The following is a 24,659-nucleotide window of genomic DNA, read 5'->3' as shown; positions in this document are numbered from 1 at the left end:
GAGAAGTTAAAATTTATATTGGCATGTAAACAGGTTTTCTTACTTTTTATGGAAATGGAGAAATTTAGATTTTTCTTCATTAAGACGCCTTTGCCCACGAAAAAACATTTTCAAAATATATGGCTAGATTCCGCATTGAAAGTACAAATAAACACATTTTTTACTGGTGCACCGTTGATAAGAAAGTATTGAAAATATCAATTAAAGAAAATAAATAGTACGCGCGTGAACTAACCAGCTGACTGTGAGGCGGGAGCTAGCCTAGGCAAGCAAGGCCAGGAGACATAAACACGTGATGTTTCTTCTAGTAGCGCATAGCTGGACTAGCTTTATCACAAGTTTTCATAAACACAGGAGTAAAATGACGTCCAATGCTTATCTTCATCTCTCGGCCAGTTCGTGCGGTACTGAGCCGTTCAAGTCCAGGCGTGTGAATATAATTTATTTAATACCCTCGAAACTTATTGCCGAGCCACTAAGCAAACAAAGCCGAATCCCTCTTAATAATGCAAGGTTTTTTCTCAATATTTTTTTACATTTTTACAAATGGGCAAAAAGCCTAAAAGTAAGTGAAATCAGATTATCTGTCTCTCTGTATACAATAAAAATAAGGATTACTTCTTATCATAACCTACCAAATGTCAGCTTCAAAATGAGCTCCCGTTCAATGTTCTGCAGTAAATGGTTCCAGAGTTCTGAGCGCTGAAAGAGGCTTGTTTTTATAAAATAAGCTAAATTTGTCGCTCAATAGTAAGAAAACCGTTTGACTTTCGATAGTATATTTTTGCAAATGCACTCTCCTCAGCACCTTGTATAAATAGGGAAAAAATTAGAGTATTAAAAAAATGCGAGGTTTTTTACTGATCGATTTCATATGGAATAGCCCGTATGCAAGTTAACTGAATGCTGGAGCATAAGCTTGTGTATAGCTGCAAGAGTGGCACACGTACACAACAGACTATGTAGGGAGGAACATTATGAATTAAACAACTGTTCGTACACCACGACACACATACAGGTATATCAAAAGGTCACGTCAATCCTTAAGGAGGTGATTCAGGACTTTATTTGCAACAAAAAAATCCTAATACACTTTGTCAATATTCATCCCCGTTTCAGAGTTACACGAATATCACGTACCGTATCTATCCGCATTTGATTCCACACCTAATGGACCTGTCTGCTTGAGAGAAGGTAGGCTAATTGTCAGTAGTCTAGAGCAGATGCTCAAAATGTCCCCCTCTTGCATGAACACATGCTTCAGCACGCCGACTACTACTACTACTACTACTACTACTACTACTACTACTACTACTACGTATGTAATTGTATTAATTGTAGACGGTTGAATGGAAGAAAAGGCCTCAAGACCTTAACTCTGACAGGTAAAATAAAATAAAACACATTATTTTTATTAGTACTACTACTAGTCTACTACTACTACTACTACTACTACTACTACTACTACTACTACTACTACTACTACTACTACTACGTATGTAATTGTATTAATTGTAGACGGTTGAATGGAAGAAAAGGCCTCAAGACCTTAACTCTGACAGGTAAAATAAAATAAAACACATTATTTTTATTACTACTACTACTAGTCTACTACTACTACTACTACTACTACTACTACTACTACTACTACGTATGTAATTGTATTAATTGTAGACGGTTGAATGGAGGAAAAGGCCTCAAGACCTTAACTCTGACAGGTAAAATAAAATAAAACACATTATTTTTATTACTACTACTACTACTAGTCTACTACTACTACTACTACTACTACTACTACTACTACTACTACTGCTACTACTACTACTACTACTACTACTTATGTAATTGTATTAATTGTAGACTTGGTTGAGTGGAAGAAAAGGTCTCAAGACCTTAACTACGCAAAGTAAAATAAAATAGAATATTATTTTATTATTATTACTAGTACTGCTACTACTACTACTATTACTACTACTGCTACTACCATCATCACCACCATTATATTTGTATTAATTGTAGAACTGGTCGAGTGGAAAAGAAGACCTCAAGGCCTCAACTCCGTCAGATAAAATAAAAATATTATTATTATTATTATTATTATTATTATTATTATTATCTAATGCTTTTCCAATTCACTGCGGACTAAAGCAGGGAGATGCACTATCACCTTTACTTTTTAACTTCGCTCTAGAATATGCCATTAGAAAAGTCCAGGATAACAGAGAGGGTTTGGAATTGAACGGGTTACATCAGCTTCCTGTCTAAGCGGATGACGTGAATATGTTAGGAGAAAATCCACAAACGATTAGGGAAAACACGGAAATTTTACTTGAAGCAAGTAAAGCGATCGGTTTGGAAGTAAATCCCGAAAAGACAAAGTATATGATTATGTCTCGTGACCAGAATATTGTACGAAATGCAAATATAAAAATTGGAGATTTATCCTTCGAAGAGGTGGAAAAATTGAAATATCTTGGAGCAACAGTAACAAAATATATAAATGACACTCGGGAGGAAATTAAACGCAGAATAAATATGGGGAATGCGTGTTATTATTCGGTTGAGAAGCTCTTATCATCCAGTCTGCTGTCTAAAAATCTGAAAGTTAGAATTTATAAAATAGTTATATTACCGGTTGTTCTGTATGGCTGTGAAACTTGGACTCTCACTCTGAGAGAGGAACATAGGTTAAGGATGTTTGAGAATAAGGTGCTTAGGAAAATATTTGGGGCTAAGCGGGATGAAGTTACAGGAGAATGGAGAAAATTACACAACACAGAACTGCACGCATTGTATTCTTCACCTGCCATAATTAGGAACATTAAATCCAGACGTTTGAGATGTGCAGGGCATGTAGCACGTATGGGCGAATCCAGAAATGCATATAGAGTGTTAGTTGGGAGACCGGAGAGAAAAAGACCTTTAGGGAGGTCGAGACGTAGATGGGAGGATAATATTAAAATGGTATGATGATAAAGACTGGATTAATCTTGCACAGGATAGGGACCGCTGGCGGGCTTATGTGAGGGCGGCAATGAACCTTCGGGTTCCTTAAAATCCATTTGTAAGTAAGTATTATTATTATTATTATTATCATTATTATTATTATTATTATTATTATTATCATAATTGTTTATGTATTTATATTAATATTGTAGATATGATTGAGTGGAAGAGAAAATAGAGGTAAAATGAAATAAATTATTAATCTATTATTATTATTATTATTATTATGATTATTAGTTATGTATTTGTATTAATATTGTAGATATGATTGAGTGGAAGAGAAAATAGAGGTAAAATAAAATAAATTATTATGCTATTATTATTATTATTATTATTATTATTATTATTATTAGTATTATTATTAAAGAAATAACGAAGAAATTTTCGTGGAGATATCTATCATACTTCCTGATATAAAGAAACTTAAATATGATTAATGTAACATTGGTGATATTGGGCCTCTGATCTCAGCTTAGAGTTATTTTTCTGCTCCCATGGGATACTCTACGACATAATTAATGTTAAAAGTAAATTATGGAAGCATGCTTAGAAATATACAGATAGGAAAGCTTTGTGAAGTTTCATATGTATACTTTAAATATAATATCCAATATAACGTGTGCATTGCAAGCCTGGCTTTGCTTTGAAGAAAAGCTTTCTCTATGGCTAATAGCAACCATTTTACCTGTCCTCTATTTTTCTACAATCTCCAGGCTGCGAGAGTAGTCGCAGAAACACGACTGATTGACAAGTGACAGTGTAGTCACTGCAGTCCATAGTTCGAAGTTCCTGGAATGGTGGACCTTATTACACAACGTTGTTCCTTTTAAATGTGTTATTTTATACATACTTCAGTAATTTACAGTATAAGTATTTGGTTTCTATGGTGTTTAGTGAACTTTAGTGACATATCAGTGTCTGTGTGGATCGTTTCTAAGTGCTCTGGTGATGGTGAGCACGTTAGAATGGCATTCGGTGCTTTTTTTGCTGTGGTCTATGGCGAGCTCTACAGTTGGAGCAGGTTAGTACAGGTTGACAGTAAACCAGCATCTGTGTGTTGCTTTAGTCCGCAATGTTTCATCTTATGAAATGTTTATCATCGCAATTGATGCGAATATTATCACTAATTTAACCGTTTTAAAGAGATAGTGAAACAGTTTCTAGATATATGTATGTTCCAACTACAAGACAAACAAATACTTATACTAGAATTTTATGAGTAACTATCACTATTGTACTTCCGTATTGATTTTGAATACTAAAAAAGGAATGCTTGATTTTTGTAATGCGGTAGTAAATTTTCTCAGTAAGACATAATTTCCGTTCCTGAAGCAGTGTTCTCTTTAAATGCATATTTAGCCGTATTGATTTTGTCTATTAAATTTATTTATTTATTTATTCATTTATTTATACACTTTATTTACTTAGTTAATTTTTATATACTTATATATTTTATTTGTTTATACACATTATTTATTTAGTTATATATTTACTTATTTATTTATTGACTTATTTACTTAACTACTTTATTTATTTATTTATTTATTTATTAACTTGACTACTTTATTTTTTATTTATTTATTATTTGTTAGTATTTATTTATTTAATTATACACTTGATCTGTTTATTTACTTATATATTTACTTATATACTTATTGACTTAGCTACTTTATTTCTTTGCCATTTATTTACTTATTTATTTATACACTTGGTTTATTTATTTACTTGTATATTTACTTATTTATTTATTTATTTATTTATTGACATTTACTTAACCACTTTATTTATTTTTTATTTATTCACTTATTAATATATTTATACACTTTACATATTTAATTACATATTTACTTAGTTGCTTTTTATATATTTATATATTTTATTTATGTATACATTTTATTTATTGATTCATTTACTTAGCTACTTTATTTATTTATACACTTGATTTATGAACTTGTATATTTATTTATTCATTTATTTATACACTTGATCTATTTATGTAATTATATACTTATTGACTTAATTATTAGCTACTTTATTTATTTTTTATTTATTCACTTACCGGTATTAATATATTTATTTATACATTTTATTTATTTACTTATACATTTACTTATTTATTTATTGACTTATTTACTTAGCTATTTTATTTATTTATTTATTGCCTTGGCTACTTTATTTATTATTATTTATTTAGTTACTATTTATTTATTTATTTACTTTGTTACCTATATATTTTTTTATTTATTTACTGAGATACTTGATTTATTTATTATTTATTTACTTAGTTTTTATTTATTTATTTATTTACTTACTTACCTATTTCTTTACTTAACCTATTTTTATTTATTTACTTTTTCTTAAACTTATGGACGTTTTTCATTTCTAGTATATAGAAATATGACATTTGCAACAACTTAAATTGGGGATTAGGTTCTTAAAAATTGTTTGGTCCCAAATTTTGGACAAAAAAAATTAAAAAGAAATAATATATATAATTCACTGAAACAGATGTATGTCTCAGCTATTTTTGAAGATAAATTAAAAATCCCTTTGACATTTTACTCAGAAAAACACATTCTTCATAATGTTCTGGAATATAGGCCTAAGCTTAAAGCCCGATACCTTGTGCAATAGCATTGATATCCCTTCTACTGAATATTATTCCCCACTAACATAGACAATGTTTTTCTTCCACTAATGAACACACATTACGGACTGCGTCTCAGAGGACAACTAATAGAGGTAGGAAATGTAACACATTTTTGGTGAGCGATGTTGTCCTTTGTTAAAGTAAAACTATAAGAAACTCTAACCTGCGGATGGGGGAAAACTGTTGGATAACTCGCAAGGGAGGGGGGAGAATTTTAATACGGGAGTTATTCTCTCTGAACTTGGCTATAGACTCTTCCATATTTAAAACCGAGGGCGAGTATAATCATGGAAGTTAATTGGAATATTGAAAGAGATTTTTAACCTGAGATAACAGCGCTTGAAACAGGAGCACGTGTTAACGATTCTGGGCGCTGCTGTTGACGCGATCCGCATAAACTTTTTTGTGTTTTAATTAACGCAGGGTGCGACGTCCAACTTGTTAACATCCAATTCCTAATGCGGGAGTTGAGAACATTTTGCAGCGGTTGCTACCCCAGAGCACGCTATTTCCAACCCACGATAATTTTATCGACAGGTAAATTGTATTACCCTTTTCACCCCTCGGTCGGCCTCTTGTTTTACTGCTTGTATCTTATCACCTGTCAGGCACACGGCAATGTACGGCGAGGTGAAAATGAAGGGTTGCACTGTATAAGCCATTGTATAGGCCCCAAACTCCAAATCGATTGTGTGTTTGCTTACAAATAATAATAATCGATGAGCAAGGGGAAAGAAGTTTTTATCAGTACAGACATACATACTATACGCACTTTTCCATAAAATATTTATTTTTTTGTTTCAAAACTACAAAATAGCATTATTTTTCAACGGTAATCTCACTAGAGGTTTTGGTTTATCTAAAGAAAATCAAAACTCGTGTAGGATTTAATTGACTATTACACGATTATACTGTTTTCGCTGTAAGAAAAATCCTAATGTAAACACAATCACGTGGCTGTCATACCCGTGATTGGTTCACAGTCGAAAAACTCACACGACGCAGGAAAATATAGTCCGTATGTGGAAACTATCATCTTGTATTATTTGAAAATAAAAAATTGAATTCTAGTTGTTAAATACAATGAAACATATAACTTCACTCATATGTAAAACGATATGTAAAAGAAAAGCTACTTTTATATTTTATGTACTATGAACGCGGATGAATACAAACAGTAATACTCAGGTAGTCTGTTCTTGTAACAAGCTGGCGTCACTTGAGCTCGTATTTGTTCCTGTAAGCACGTGGTCTGAAGTATAGCTTCTGCACCCTCGGTGTGTTTGGTTATTAAACATAAGAGTAGAAACCACCTCAAAAGCGGTGAAAAACAAATAGTCTTAAATGTATATAATAAGTTATGTGAGTTTTAATTAGGGTAATTATAAAGTGAATGTATCCTAAGCAAATGAATGCATAGTAGTGAGGTTAGGCCTACTTGACGAGTAACGGGAAATGTTTAACATGAAACAGAATGTACAACAGTAGGCGGGAACACGTACTGAGAATCTATGGCGCCAAACAGCGGCCAATGAAGCCTCACTTTAGTCACGTGCTGTTGTTTATATTAGGATTTTTCTTACAGCGAAAAGATTATAGAAGAAAGTACATAAAGATTAGAAGTAACGAAGTACTCCAATACAATAAAATGTTAATTGACTTACAAAAATACAACTTGTCTTCAAATATATTATTGTACCATCTCAACATTACGCTAGATGGCAGTAGTGTGTTGTGATTAGCTGTTTTCTTGTTATCAGTTGTGCCAACTATAGAATCTTTATTGAACTCTGTGGACGGTTACTGTCAAGGAGGCTTTGTTGATTCAGTTTCATTTTTATTAAAACATTTGCATTCCACTTCAATCATCCGGATCCTAGTAATCAACGTCACTTGACAGATGATTTTCAATAAATCTTAGTATTAAACAATCTCTGATACGTGACTATCCATAATATCATATAGCAGAAACTATAACAAACATAATATAAACAAGTGTTAGAAAAGGTTTAATTAGGGATGATGAAATAAACAAGTAAAGTTTTAATTAACGATGATGACATAAAAAAGAAAGTCACCGGCGTGGCTCAGTCGGTTAAGGCGCTTGCCTGCCGATCTGAAGTTGCTTTCGGGCGCGGGTTCGATCCCCGCTTGGGCTGATTTACCTGGTTTGGTTTTTTCCGAGGTTTTCCCCAACCGTAATGTGAATGCAAGGTAATCTATGGCGAATCCTCGGCCTCATCTCGCCAAATACCATCTCGTTGCTATCACCAATCTCATCGACGCTAATTAACCTAGTAGTTGATACAGAGTCGTTAAATAACCAAATAAAAAAAACATGAATAATTTCAAAAGAAACAATTATTGAAAGTACAATTTTCAAATTTGAATGTTTTAGTGATTGGTGTTAGTGTTTGTATTAGACGTGTGCTTAAAAGAAGTGAAACTCGTTGATGTACATGGTTTATCCCTCAACTTATTCAGGATATCCGAATGGTGCTCTTCATTTATTTGTAAATGGGGTTTCAGGGAAGATGCATAGCTATGACCAGTGATCTGTTTTTTGACGTCCAGACCAGTGCAGTTTGAAATGTTGGCAAACAAAGAAACAAATGCTAGGGTAGTGATAAAAATAAACAAATGCTAGGGACGCGATAAAATTGTGCGATAAGCAGCCATAATTGGTTGAAAGACGTCCTTTTATACCGTTTTATTGGTCAAAAGTAGTGTGACGTAGTAAAAGTGTAATAGTCAACATAAACCGATTGAACTGTAAAAGACTTTTACGATCTTTGTTCTGTCTTTCTCAGCAATAACAATAGTCATATTTGCAAATCAAGATTTCAGGTATAACTCCCTGTAAAGTTGATTTGAATAATTTCAAGGGAAAAATTGTTCCGGAGCCGGGAACCTGAAATCTTGATTTGCATAATACACGTCACTGTTCGTTAACAGAAAACCACAATTTAAGTCACACGGAGTTAGTGTGCACTCGAAGTTGGTTGCTTGACGGTTGTCAGCCCACTTTGAGGTCTGTGGATATAGAGGGAAAAATTGGATCGGTGTCGGTTAGAGTTCCCGGGTAGCTCAGTGGTAGAGCGTTGGTACGTTAAACCAAAGGTCCCGGGTTCGATACCCGGCTCTGGAACAATTTTCCCTCGAAATTATTCAAATCAACTTTACAGGGAGTTATACCTGAAATCTTGATTTGCATAATACACGTCACTGTTCGTTAACAGAAAACCACAATTTAAGTCACACGGAGTTAGTGTGCACTCGAAGTTGGTTGCTTGACGGTTGTCAGCCCACTTTGAGGTCTGTGGATATAGAGGGAAAAATTGGATCGGTGTCGGTTAGAGTTCCCGGGTAGCTCAGTGGTAGAGCGTTGGTACGTTAAACCAAAGGTCCCAGGTTCGATACCCGGCTCCGGAACAATTTTTCCCTCGAAATTATTCAATAGTCATCTTTGCCAAGTACATACATATTTTCCCTCCAGAACATTCTTAGAGTTCGAAAACAAAAGTCACAATACGCAAAATCAGGAAAGTAAGGGGATTGTTCCATAAGTTCATATCCAGCAATTGTCCACACCTGTGGAGTAACGGTTAGCGCGTCTGGCCGAAAAACCAGGTGGCCCGGGTTCGATTCCCGATAGGGACAAGTTACCTGGTTGAGGTTTCTTCCGGGGTTTTCCCTCAACCCACTATGAGCAAATGCTGGGTAACTTTCGGCGCTGGACCCCGGACTCATTTCACTGGCATTATCACGTTCGTCTCATTCAGACGCTAAATAACCTAAGATGTTGATACAGCGTCGTAAAATAACCCAATAAAATAAAAAAATGTACTCTTTCATAAAATATTTATTTTATTGTTCCAAAAATAGAAAATATCATTATTTTTCAATATAAACCGATTCAACTGTAAAAGACATAACGATGTTTGTTGCAGTAGTGTTATACCTTTTTCGAAAAATTCGGTACTTGGATCTTCCTTAGCATATAGTCATCTTTGGCAAGTACATATTTTCTCTCCAGGACTTTCTTAGAGTTTGAAAACAAAAGTCACTATATGCAAGATCAGGAAAATAAGGGGCATGTTCCATAAGTTAATATCCAGCAATTTTGTTACAAATAATCGACATATGTGAGGGGTCAGAAGCAAAGGGGTATAAGTGCATTTAAGTTATTTTTGAGAAAATGTGGTTGAAAGTATAGGGTATTTCAAAAGTCACTTCAAACATTAAACCGTTATAACTATTATATATTTGAGATAGAGAAAAAACAAAAACATCACAGTGTTGAGCAAACAACGGGGTTTACTAAACTTTGCGAAGATGTCCGCCGTTCTATTGTTCAACGTACACCATTGTCTGCGACACCATTCACAACATTTTGCAGATAATGTCTTGCGAGATGACATCTTTCAGTTGCAGTAGGGTTGTTGAATGTGTCAGAAAAAAAGTCGTTCTTTAACGTAACCTCACAACCAAAAGTCTGCGGGATTGAAATCTGGAGATCGCGGAGGCCACATTGTTGGAAAGGACATTGAACAAGAGAACGGCATACATATTCCCAATGTTTTGTAAACCCTGTTGTTTGCCCAAAACTGTGATGTTTTTGTTTTTTCACTATCTCAAATATTATAATAGTTATAGCGGCTTAATATTTGAACTGAATTTTGAAATACCCTATACTTAAGATTTCGTAAATTCCGTGAAATTTTTTATTTCAATTCCAGTGTGTGGTGTGATTAAAAGATGTATACCTTTCGCACTAAAATTTTAAATTTTTTATTTAGCTTGTCCTGGATGCACTTAACTCATGTTTTTAGAAATGTCACTTGTACTCCTTTGCTTCTGACACACTCATATTATATTCGACACATTGGAATGATGTAGGCCTAATATTATTCCTCTTAGCAACTGCATAAGTCAGGCGTCTTACACCTTCTTGTGCGAATCCAAACAAACTGTTTTCCATCATCGTAATGTAATTTAGAAGTTCAGTTTCTTGATCCTCTGTAAATGGATATTTGAAGTTCCCCATTCCTACAATAATAATATAAAATAGACTCCATATCCACATAAAAAAAGGCAAGTATTATCCCTGGAATGATTATTTCACAGACTTCCCTGAACAGCTGGCCTTTATTTCTCGAAACATTGCGGCACGGTTTTTAGTTACCTGTATTCTACAGTCTTTACCCATTCGTTTTGATTATATGAGTGTGGCGAGGGATTTTAAATTACAATTTTAATGTGCCACATGTTAAAAGAGGTTGAAAAACCACGAAGTTAAATGGATGTAGAGTACAGTACGATGAAAAATTTATCTCCAGTAGTCTCACTAGAGGTTTTGATTTATCTAGAGAAAATCAAAACTCTAATAGAATTTAATTGACTATTACACGATTAGAAGAAAGTATATAGGCTAAAGATCAGAAGAAATAAGTACTCTAATACAATAAAATATTAACTGACTTGATAAAATATTAAACTGTCTTGAAAATGTATCATTGTACCATCTCATCATTACAAATATTCTGCTAGATGGCAGTAGTGTGTTATGATTAACTGTTCTCTTGTTACCAGTTGTGCCAACTGTACAATCTTCATTGAACTCTATGGACGATTACTAGTCAAGAAGGCTTTGTTGATTCAGTTTCATTTTTATTAAAACAGTTGCAGTCCACTTCAATTTCCAATATACAGGGTGTTTAAAAAATACGGGGCATAATTTCAGGTATGTATTTCCCACATGTAGACAATCAAAATAGTTCATTGCAATATGTGTCCAGTGAATTTCAATGTTGTGAAGGCCATAACTCGGAAATGAAGCATTTCCGGACACATGTTGTAATGAACTATTTTGATTGTCTACATGTGGGAAATACATACCTGAAATTATGCCCCGTATTTTTTAAACACCCTGTATATTAAACAATCTCTCATATGAAACTATCCATAATCTTATACAGCAGAAGCTATAAAATAATCTAAATAATATAAACAATATAAATGATAGAAAAGTTTTAATTAAGGATTATGAATTATACATGAATCATTTTAAAAGATACAATTATTGAAAGTAAAATGTTGGAAAACAAAGAAACAGATGCTAGGGAGGTGATAAAAACAAATGCGAGGGAGATTATAAAAATCAAATGCTAGGGAGGTGATAAAATTGTAGGATAAGCAGCCACGATTGGTTGAAATACGTAATTCCGTACCCTTTTATTGGTCAAAAGTAGTAAAAGTGTAATAGTTACATAAATCCACATGATTTATTTTGCGTCTTTAATAAATGAGTTTAATCTGCAATCAAAGCTACAATTTCTAATTTAAAAATAAGAAAATTATTACAAAAGACAAAACCATTCTGTCAATTTTATAAATCAGGGACAGCAGTTCGTAAATCCCCTACTACAGTATTTATATAGAGGATTTAACTTTAAGAAAAAAGATTGAGCATATGGGGCTATTCCATCAAATGAGCAGTTGCCATAGAAACCCCTACCTACTACATAGCTTATACAATATATTAGGCAAAGCCCATAAAACCAATGCTTTTTTCTTAACGTGGAATCCTCTATAGCAAAATTAAAACATTTTTAAAGAGGATGGATTGAGATATTTTTACAGGTAATGTTATTTTGTTATTTTGTACTCCTTTTCAGTAGAATACAAGCTTATTTAATTTTCGCGGGGTGGTGGCCATTTAAATTGGCACCACATGGATCCGAGTGCAAACAAAAACCTGGAGGAATGCGGAAAGATTGCGTCTGCATTGCGTTTGAAATGCAAACAAGGCCCCCCCTAACATTCCGTGTGAGTCGTTTGTCACGGCCTACACTGCAATATTGCGTCTCCCTACCAGGTGATAAATTCTGCAGGCACAATGCAGCCAGCTTTTGCGCGATTAATTTACCGTTTAATGCAGATCCGTCATGCCCCGGTACCTGCTAATACTGTGCCCCACGTTCAACTCCCGATGCATAAGGTTAAACCGACATCCAATTTTATCCGAGAGTTTCCGACGCTTTCTGGATGTTGTTTTCCATGTTTGACCTTTTTTTTATTATATCAAATACAGAGCCTTCTATGACTCCCATGGTTAGTGTTTTATTGGAAACATATTACAGTGGAAATCCACAAATAGACACTCACTCTCGTATACTTCACGATACAAGGTAAGTCAACGCATCCTGTCCCGTGCTGCACAGGGCTAACCAGTTGAACCAGTGCAGTAGTGTGCAGATACTCGTACACGTTGGCAGCAAGGCAGGGAACAAAAAATGTGTACACTCTTGGACAAAAAAAAAATGACCGGACTCTTGAAGCGTAAATTTATCTACGTTCCATTCGGCTGTGCGCCTGATACACAAGACTAAAATCAGAGTAGTAAGGACGAAACCAGCGAGATCCAAGAACATATTCTTATATGGACAAACAACGGTTTGAACTGTGTATGTGTCATAGCTCTGTGGTAAAACTGTGACTTCACACGCAGAAAACCCGGGTTCGTATCCGCCTTCGTATAAGTATATATATATATATATATATATATATATATATATATATTTGTTTCGTTTTATTTTTTCTCTAGCTAGAAACAAATGATACATTTATTAACGTGCACAGAAGTTTGGATTAGTTGAAAAATTAAATAAAAACATTCAGTAATATCGGAGACTTCTTCCTAATTACCCTTGAATTAAAATAGATGCTCAGTTCTTGGATCTTCTCCCTTCTCCATAAGGAGTATTGATCAGTTACTATAATTTGTATTAGTTGTAATAGTAGCTGTAATAATAATAATAATAATAATAATAATAATAATAATAATAATGCAACAACCAGAATAATAACAATAATAACATTCATAGTATTACAAACATCAATAATAATAATCATCATCATCATCATATTAATAGTATTGCAAAAACGAGATGAATAATGTTAAAGACAAAAGCAATGTGTTCCAGATATTGGCTACACTCATAAATAGTGCCGTTACATATCTGCTTTGTAATAGCTCCATGGTAACAGTCTAGCTTCTTGTGTAGGCGATTCAAAGTCGTGTACCCCGTAGGATGCAGGCGGTTATAGATGCGGAGGGATTACATACCCGGTATTGAATTTTTTGTCTATTTTGATCTTTGTTTATTGGTCTCTGAGATGTATTTCTTTATTTTGTTTAATACAAAGAAAAGGATGATGTTTGTTTATTCCTATCCGAGAAGGATTTATTTTACTTAAGGTTTATTTTTGTTTATTTCTATCCGAGAAGATTTCGTTTAGTCTCTTTAAATACAAGATACAAGGGAAAGGATTGCTATTATGTATCTAACTTGCCCTTTGTAAAATTAACTTTCTGTTAAATATTTCACAATACTGGTTATTATCAGTATACAAGAAGTAAAAAATGAGAATGAAAAAACAAAGTATAGACTGACATTCGAACTGGAAATCTTTCGGATACAAGACCAAAATGCTACCGACTACGCTAAGCGAGAGAGACGATGATTATTCTCTTTAAGAAGCATGTTATATAATCATCATATAGTGGTGGCAGTGGAGTGTTGGAAACATTTACGACAGAAGAAATTCGTCCGCGTGTGTATCATGCTCTGACGAATGCACCCGAAGTCTTCCGAGTCGGACATAGAATCTGGAGCCCGGTCATTTTTTTTGTCTAAGAGTGTAATTATGTTGAAGCAGAAGTTACAAATATTGGAACAGTTTAAAAAAGGTGAATCAATCAGAGCCATCCCTCAAGAATTTGACATTTCGATCAGAACAGAGCATAGGATAAAACAAAATTCATCTAATTACGAGGCATTCTGTAGTGATAATAAGAAGCTTTGTTATTATCAGTTGATTGTAGGATGAAAACACAGCTTATTTTGTATATTTCCTAAATTTAATCAATAAGGATGATTTATGTTCTCTCTTGAAGGGTATACACCATTTTAAAATAATTTATGCTCGACCATGACGAAATGTAATAATTATACACCTGATAGCAGTCCTTTAATGTATGTCATTAAAGTACACCTATTCATTAAAGTTCAGGTTTTCGATTATTCTCGGATATGCAATCGAAAGACAACTAGCAAAACGTCACGGAGGCTGGAAATTCAATACTGTCGCAGAAGGTTATGTTCTGTTACTATAATAATTAGCGTTAATTGTAAATAATATTCAAATAAATTGAATTTGTCATCGCTTTTTTCAATTATAAATCAATTTCCAGGTTGTATCAATATTAGTTCATGGTACATTACATCAAGGTCAATGACATTATTGTTCCTCGGAAAAAATCATTACTTTCGCGTCAGCGCACATCTCACAATTCACGAGCTATGAACAAGGTCACTTCCGATCTTCTGTCAGATACAAATAAAATGAATACTTCTGAATAATTTCAAGTTAGAAATATGGTCGAGCATAAAAAGTCGTATGAAACTTGCCTATAATGGTAATTAAGACGCTCGTATGAAAATTATGAAACTCGCTTGCGCTCGTTTCATAAACAAACGTACTCGCGTCTTAATTACTATCATTATAGGCTCGTTGCATAATGTACTATTAATACATAAACACAACTATTACAAGAAATGCTCACTAAGTTTTTGTAGCTTTATTCTCTTCAGCTCTAATCAACAATAAAAAAATGCAGGTTACCAGGCGACGATAGAAAAGAAAAGATGCGAAAACAAATGAATGTGGTGTATAAACACTTGAATGCTCTTTCATATTCAAGTATAAAGATATAGGGGTGCCATTTGAAATTTCAAAGTGGGAGTGGCTGGGGGTGGGAGGTGAAATCTAAAATGCAATTAAGCCTTGTTTAAGATATCTAAATTTACGTGTTTATTTTTTGGTTTAAATTGAATTCAATTAACTAGTTATTTAGAGTGGAAAGTTTTGAAATGAAAGCCCTGTATGTAGATATATTTATAGAGTTTTTCCTCCAAAAGTTTCTTTTATGTTTCAGATGTATCACGTATGTATTATACTTAATCACGGATTTGTTTTGTTATATGTTTTTCATATACTACAATATTTTATTTAAAATTATATACGTTAATTATTTATGTTTCGGTCCCCACGCCATAAAAAACATTGTACAGCCCTTATGTTTACCAATGTCCGCAGTACTCCGTAGAAAGACGCCGTTCGTACCTCGTCTCGCACACGGACCATTGCTGTGTCTATTTGTGGAGTTGCACTGTAATTGATCCAAATTTCGACTTAAGATTTTTTGCAAAAGGGTTTGCAAGCCATGACTCGCGACTTCTATTTACCAATTCCCGTTTAGCTTGTTTGTTAAAAATTTGAAATAAATACAGATCCGGCATAGTTAAAAAAAATATGCGAGGTTGAAAGCTAGCGGATAATTTTCCGTGTCCATTCCCTTAATGGTAGTTTGTTTTGATTGTACTAGGATTTGTTTTTATTTTACTAAATCCACAGCCTCCTGCTCCCCGAGGGTAATGTTAAATTGGAAACATATCCATTTATGTAATTCCTGCCGCAGGATATTGCACGTGAATTCTCAAACCATTGAACGCGATCTTCGAAAATGCAATATGTGTTGATATATGAACCATTTCGTTTCCAGTTAATTTCATAACAAAAATTCGTACTACTAAATTAATATTTGTAGTTAATTTTCTAAAGTTTCGATTTTTTCACGGCCCCAAACAGCGAGCAAAAATAAAATTATATCCTGTTTTTGTATATTCTTTTTTAAGTTTTTTGTTACACAAACTGAAATTTGATATATATTTAGTTGATAAAGGGATATTTGTTTGAGCTTGGATCCATCTGTGGACAAAGTAAGAATCCCATTGTAATCAAATTTATAATCCGTTTTCTAGTTACGTCATTGTACAGTTGAAAACCAGTAGTAAAATTGCATTGTTGAGACTTTTCCGCTTGAAAATATGCCGAAAATAGAGCCGAAAACGAGAAATGAGAGAAAGCAAGGTATGGAAAAAGCATTTTCTAATCTCTCTTCTACAGTTTAGTTACAAAGTCTAAAATACTTGGTGAATGTTCGTACACCGTCAACATGTGTTATTATTAACCACAAACACCAGTGATGAAAGTTTTCTGAATTTAGCTGTAAAAACATGGAAGTTAGTAATTTTAGTATAGTGTCTCCTTAAATCTTAAAGTAAATTATATTTATTAATCCTAATTCCATTACTTGAATTTCTATGTAAATGTTACAAGCAGTCATACGGATTTTCTCAAATCCCATCTTACTCTTTTATATAATTGGTTTCTTCTCACCTCTGCAATGTCACGTAGGCTATCTCAGACATAAACAAAGGAAGTAGAGCAATTGTTTTTAATTCAGTCTTACACTTTTATATACATCTACAAGCACATCATTTTATTTTTACTAACATTTCTAATATTAACCTGGCTATACCTTTGGATTTACGGTTGAGAACCAGAAACACCGTTTGCTAACCCCCCTCCACGACTGGAGTTCGATGATACTGGCGTAAAATACAAACAAATCACTTTACTAGGTATAGGAGGGAAGACAAGTACAAGGACAACACTTTATTTTTACCAACATTTTTAACATTAACCTGGCTATACTCGGAAACACTGTTGCCCCCTTCCATTACAGGAGTTTGATGTCACTAGTGCAATATGTAAACAAATCATTTTACTAGGTATAGGAGGAGAGAAAAGTAGTGTATCCATTTATGTTGTAGGGAAATACGATATTACGATTTTCAGTTTGATCATCACTTTTACAGAATTTCTCAAAATACAGTAGAGTAGTAACATTTTTTTTTCAAAAACTCAACTATTCAGGCGGCTATGTTCGTTATGTAATGTCTACTTTATTTAGCATATTAATTATTGATGTTAACATACAATATAGAGAGTGCATTTAAGTTGAGAGGGTCATAAGTAAAGGGCTGTAAGTGCACTTAAGTTACTTTTGAGAAAATGGGGTTTAAATATTTAAGCTTTCGTAAAATCGGTGAAATTTTTATTTAAATTTTAATGTGTGATGCGATTAAAATATCCCTTTGCCACTAAAATTTTAGATACTTTAGCTTACACTGGATGCAGTTAACTCATGTTATTACAAATGTCACTAGCATTCCTTTGCTTCTAGCCACCTCAATTCAAAAAAATCTAATCTGAATTTTTAAACAAGTTGCTGAAAATGGTTTCCGTTCATTACAATGTAGGCTTCAATTCAGTACGCATATTATTAAAAACATTTTGAAGCATATTCTCTGAAATTGAATTTATCGTTTCTTGAATATTATTTTTAGTACGATGTTATTAATATAGGTTCTTTCTTCTATAGAAAACACAATCATATTTATGAAATACACTATACACTGCAGTGTTTACTTCAATGCTTGAAGACTTCGAATGCAACAGCGGCCGTAAGTTTGTGTGTCTGACGGGAGCAAGGACATTAGTGAAGGGGTGAGAGTGAAGTACATTCAGAAATGCAGGTACAATAAAAATGCAAGTAAAAATAAAATGATGTCCCTGTAGTTCATCCATTTACGTAAACTAGGAATTATCGCGATTTTGAATTCGATAGTTTTCATTAGGTTTTTGTTAATCAAAATACAGTACTGTATTAACATTAAGTGTTTTTACTCACGAACTGAGCTGTCCAATCGGACGTATTCATTATGTAGTGTATATTATACTGTCTACAGTACTTTAGTATACAATATAGAGAATGAAGTTAAATTGAAAAATAATCATAATATGGATATTTAAACACATTTTTTAAAATGGTGGCCGTTCATTTCGATATAGGCTTCAGTTCGTTTGTGCATATTATCGCACTATAGACTATTGTACCTAATTCCAATTATCAGTTTCGTTCTTCGTACTAGTAACTCATGTTGAAATAATTCTGTATCTACTCTATAAAAGTATATCTTATGTACTTCTGGCCGATCCGAAAAGATAAAATTACTGAGACATGCTATCTGCTGTTCGTCCAAGTGGTTTTGTCGTAGAAAGGAGGGAAATCACGTGACAGTTAATTACTTAACGAGGCCCTTTTATTTAAGTTATTTTAAACAGTTGTATAATATTGCGTAGACGTCCAATTCCTAACAGAAATTAATGTTTTCAGAAAAGAGCTAAGATATCCCAGGCACTAGCCTTTACATAAGGGCGAGCAGAAGCGGGTGGGGGGAAAACCGATATACGACGTAGGCAAACGGACGACAGAACGTGTGAAGACTTATGATTCAATATTGAAAGCTCTTTCGTCACTGGAAAACGCGAACATATTTCTGGAACGTACTATACTCACTAATTCAGTACTGTTTACTATGACCGTAAGGCGACTTTGACTGCATACACAGGCTTGGTTCTGTGTGGAGGACGATTGGAAGTTTACTAGTAAAGGAGGTGGGAGTGAAGTACATTCAAAAACTCAGGTGCAATAAAAATTAGAGTAAAAATAAAATGATGTCCCTGTACATTGCATTTGATTGAACTTCCTCTTTCTATAATATAGTCATACTCCGACAACAGAAACTGTTGGTCCAGATGTGAGATGGTTGAGTGGTTGGTTGGTATATACTGATGCACATCTCAGGTGTAATGGCGTCCAGGTGTAGTCGGGTCGTTACTCGCATGGTCCTGGGCTCAAATCTCGCCCCCAGCGTATGAGTGTTTGTGTTGAATCACATCTAATTAGGGTCATCAGGCAGGTAAATCAGTTGAGCCTAATCACAGCCTGGGGAAGTAATTACACACACAACCTCGAACTCGGCCATGTTAATTGCCGTGATTCCAAACGCTGGCGCACGCTAAGGGCTCGATGCATTTTTAACGACCGACAGGAGTCAACATTGCTGCCTGTGCGATTGTAGCGGCTACTTGCGGCCCGGAATCTAATTTGCCGCTTAAAATAGGAGACAATCAGCGCATACTAATTGTACACCAGTGTTTGTCTTGGGAGAGGCTTTACAAAAATTCCCTTTAAGCATAGGCTCCCAATTATTTTTAATAACGCCTTCTTTCATGGTAGTGAAACAAATATTTCAGTCTTCCGATCAAAATTATGTTTCAATACAATACTGGAAAAATATGGCTGTATTAAAAATACGCTATTTAAATAAAAATGAATAACAAGGGACATGAAAACATCTTTGTCGTATTCCAATCAGAAAGAAAGTATCCCTGTTTTTTACTGCAAAATAATTTGTTCACACTTGATCAGAGTTGCTATTATTACATGAAATCTACTGACAGAAGATCTAATACGAGGCGCGTCCATAAAGTAACTTTGCCACTCGTCCCACAGCTAGCAAACCATATGTTGCGCGAAGCGACTGCGTGTGCGTGATAGAGTAATGTCCTGGCATGGCGCATGCGCTAGCGGAACTTCCCGAGTGCTCTCAGTAGCTTCGTTGCATTGGTTGAAGATGGACGTTCCTATTTCAGCTCCCGCCGCCTGTGAAGTGCGGTCAGTGATAAAGTTTTTGAATGCACAGGACATAGCGCCGATAGAAATTGATCGTCAGCTGTGCCAGGTCTATGGGCCTAACGTCATGAGCAAGCAGATGATGCGTTGCTCCACAAGGTCGTCTGTGATGATGGTTGGCCTCCCACTGCGCTCCTCGTCATGCACATTTTGGCGTGTCCTAGGTCAAGAGAGTGCACGTTTAAACAAATATGGCTGCCTAAACTAGAGATAAAATGAATCATGGAAATTAACATATGTATTTACTCGCCAGATGATAGGGAACACACGGTACTAGATTGATAGTTACAAATACAATTTGTTTTAATAATAATAATAATCCGTGGCGCTACAGCCCGTGAAGGGCCTAGACCGACCAGCCGGCTGCTGGCCTCACGCCCACATGCCGAAGCAGAGGTGGACGATCATCCAACCAGAATGGAGGTATCGTGTGGTTAGCACGATGATCCCCCCAGCCGTTACAGCTGGTATTCGCAACCGGATTTCGCTACCTATCGTAGCTCCCCAAGTGCATCACGATGCTGGGTGGGCACCGGTCCCATACACTGGCCGAAATTTCATGAGAAAATTTCTTCCCCCATGAGGACTCGAACCAGCGCGCATTCCGTAACGCGAGTCCTAGGCGGGATGCCTTAGACCGCGACGCCACGGCGCGGGACCAATTTGTTTTGGTGTTACAAAATATATAACAATGAACGAAATACGTATCTATTCTTGGTACCAAAAAATTGTTTCGTCCACTAAACTCACACTTTGTAATAAATCAAACCGGAACTGTGACCAGAGCTACCTAACGGCTTTCTCTACATTACAATTTACTTCAGTTTGAGTCTGCTAGGAAGCAGTAAAAATCAGAAACAAAAAAATGTTTCAAGGCACACTTTGCTCAAGGTACAACAGTCTCCCCTACCGAATATATAGAGACAAGTGGAGAAGAAAAACAACATTGTAAGCACAAAAAGATGTGTACACATTATAATCCAGTAGATAAAGAAATATAAAATGTATGATTATTTAATTATTATTACTGTTATTATTATTATTATTATTATTATTATCATTATTAATGAAACTTTATTTTCAGCGGTGTTTGATTGCGGAAATATCTTCAACGGATATTTTGACAGTATACGAGATTAAAATGTATCTCATACATAAAACACCATTATGTAGACAAATTTGTCGCTTTAAGTTTATTTAATTATAAATAAATACTAATTATAAATGAGCATTCTATTATTTATTACATCCATTAAATTTGTATGTAAACATTTACCTTATAAGCTGAATTCAATATGGTTTTATTAACTCCTAGATGTATGATTTAATTATGTATAATTTGATAAATTTGTTGAATAAATATAGACGGCCGTAAATGTCCACTAATTAATTCAGAGTATTAGTAATTGATATTATAATTACCCCTCTTCATTTGCATAGGGTTGAAAAAACAAGAAATTATATCGAAATTCATTCATGTCTGAAATCAGCTTCCGATTTCAAATTTAATATGTTCAGCTTGATTTTCGCATGAGCAAACGGACAGACTCTGTAACTGTGAGGGAAGAATACAGTATCATAATCACAGTGTTCGAATTATAATTCTATATTTCTTTTTGTTTCAGGTAAGTGGTGTCTTTCTGGATGTTAACTCTTTGGTAAGCAACATTCCTTTTGTTTTTCATTATGAAATCCCGTATGATGTATGACTATTATCATCAGTCAGCATATGAATGTCACATAACGAACTCTTTCGTCATTATAATTATTTACTTTCTCATTAAACAAAGCAGGGTATAAGGAAAACTCAATGTGATGTTGTAGACCGGTATTATTCTTTTGTGCGAGATCGTGCGTATTTGCTTGGTTTCCGCTCAAAACCAATCCGCGGAAAGTCTAAAATTCCACATTCAGTATTCGCAACCTAACACACATAACAATTTCCCTCTTCTTACCGCTTAAGCGCGACATTAATTTTACTGCTTTAGGCTTTTAACATATTATTTTTAGAGACGTTTAACATAGTAATAATTATAAATTGGAAACTTACCACTGAAATTTCACCTAAATTGCAATGTTAATTATTGTTTTTAAATATTTGCAAAAATTAAGTAAACTCTACAACTCCACTAAAGTTACTGCATTCGTGATGCAAGTAACATTAAGGAAGCCGTGAAAAAATTAACAAGATTCCGGACTGGGGGGGGGGGGGAAAGACAGACGTATACACGTCCTGCTGGAGTATAGTAAACACAGAAAACATTTTAAAGCAACAATGTTGAAGATAGATATTTTTGTTTTGGAAATTTGCCGTCATTGAACAGAAACCAAGATGGAGATTTCATTGCAACTAATTAGAAATTCCTGTTTCAGGTATGTAATAAACGATCTTCGCACAAAATAATGTACGATACACGAGCGGTATGTTTTCTTTCAATTCTCGGAAATTAAAAAGCTCAACTACGTTTCGCTTTTTCAAACTTTTCCTCGAACATGAAAACTTCAACATACCGCTCTTGTAACGCATATTACTATTTCGCAAATACTTCTTTTCGGCTTCCCACAAAGTAAAACGACAGACACCTTTAACCTCTGCATTTACCTCCACTTGTGTATATTCCTTTGCAGATGATTGTGCTGCTGGATAATTTTCTATTATTTGTCTCCATAATGCTATCAACGAAATTACACAATTTTACATTAAATAAAACCTCCAAATAAACAGAAAAAAAAGGAAAATACGGATTTATAAAAATGGTGGTGTTACTTATGGCTTTTAGAAAACCAGAAGGTTTATTGCCACCCTCACATAAGCGACCCATCGGTCTCTATCCTGAACAAGATTAATCCAGTACCTTCCATCTTATCCCACCTCCCTCAAATCCATTTCAATATTATCCTCCCATCTACGTCTCGGCCTCCCCAAAGATCTTTTTCCCTCCTGCCCCCCAACTAATACTCTACATGCGTTTCTGTATTCGCCCATACGTTCTACACGCCCAGCTCATCTCAAACGTCTGGATTTAATGTTCCTAATTATGTCAGGTGAAGAATACAATGCGTGCAGTTTTGCGTTGTGTAACTTTCTCCATTCTCCTGTAACTTCAGCCTTCTTAGCCCCAAATATTTTCCTAAGTATCTTATTCTCGAACACTCTTAACCTCTGTTCCTCTCTCAGAAGAATCAGTAATATAACTCTTTTATAAATTCTAACTTACAACTTACTAGGACAGTATTTATTTATTTATTTATTTACTTATTTATTTGATAATGTATATATATATTATTTATTTATTTATTTACTTATTCCTTTACTTATGTATTTACTTATTTATTTAGTCATTTATTTACTTATTTATTTATTTATTTACACATATTTACTTATTTTTATTTACTTATTTATTTATTTACTTATGTGCTTATTTATTTACTTAATTTATTTATTTATTTACTTATTTATTTACTTATTTATTTATTTGCTTATTTATTTATTGATTTATTTACTTTGTTTATTTATTTATTTACTTATTTATTTATTTATTTACTTATTTATTTGTTTACTTATTTATTTATTTATTTACTTATTTGTTTATTTATTTACTTATTTATTTATTTACTTATTTATTTATTTACTTATTTATTTATTTGCTTATTTATTTATTGATTTATTTACTTATTTATTTACTTTGTTTATTTATTTATTTACCTATTTATTTATTTACTTATTCACTTATTTATTTATTTATTTATTTATTTATTTATTTATTTATTTATTTGAGTTAGTTAAGTGGGTAGTTATTTATTTTCTGTTCTTGACTACTACCCTTTGTTTTCTGGGACGTCGATGTTACTGTTGATTCCCTTATATTTGATACATTACTTTTCCCTTTTTTTTTCCATCTCATCTAAACTCCCCAACGATTCATCGTTGTTTCTTTTAATATAACATTCCAAAAACGTTTCCAAAATTTACATTTGAATCAGGGATTGCAAAAAACAGCACATGCCACTATTTGTGGCGAAATGATTTTATTCGAGTTTCATTGAATGTTGATATAGGGCTATCATTCCATGCAGAAATCACATATGTCAGTATAGCCGTCTCACATTTGGAAACAGAAACTACTCCTGTCAAAGACATGTGCCGACACATTGGTTCCGATTCCAGACGGCAGACATCTACGACACAAGGATACAAAAACTGATCCCACTGAATGACAAATGTCTCGGTTCTGGTGGTGAATACGTTGAAAAATAATTCAGTAATTGCTGTATGTTCCAATAAAACTTTCCATAAAATTGTGTTCTCTTTGTGTAAACGGCCCCAGGGAAACTTATTTTTTATGGCTTCGTAATTGCGCTCGAGAGGCGAAAATTTGTTAAGCACTTCTTTTGACACTATTAAAATTATGGAAGAAAAAATATTATCTTTTTTTCTGCCCTCATGAGAATGTTTGCTTGTAAGTACAAAAGAGAATACCATGTTTAACTTCT

At 33.9% G+C, this 24,659-nt stretch overlaps 1 protein-coding gene and 1 non-coding gene across 2 annotated transcripts in view; both read left to right on the top strand.

Moving 5' to 3' along the window:
• The window catches only part of Con (connectin), a 1,055,959-nt gene that overhangs the window by 948,105 nt on the left and 83,195 nt on the right, over positions 1-24,659 (top strand). The window lies entirely within an intron of this gene.
• On the top strand, positions 8,733-8,804 carry TRNAN-GUU (transfer RNA asparagine (anticodon GUU)). The gene has a single exon. It is a non-coding gene; the product is annotated as a tRNA-Asn (tRNA).

This window comes from Periplaneta americana, chromosome 1, assembly GCF_040183065.1.
Source record: "Periplaneta americana isolate PAMFEO1 chromosome 1, P.americana_PAMFEO1_priV1, whole genome shotgun sequence".
Lineage (NCBI taxonomy): Eukaryota > Metazoa > Arthropoda > Insecta > Blattodea > Blattidae > Periplaneta > Periplaneta americana.
Note: the sequence above shows the minus strand (reverse complement) of the source record. Positions and strands in the feature narration are given on the sequence as shown.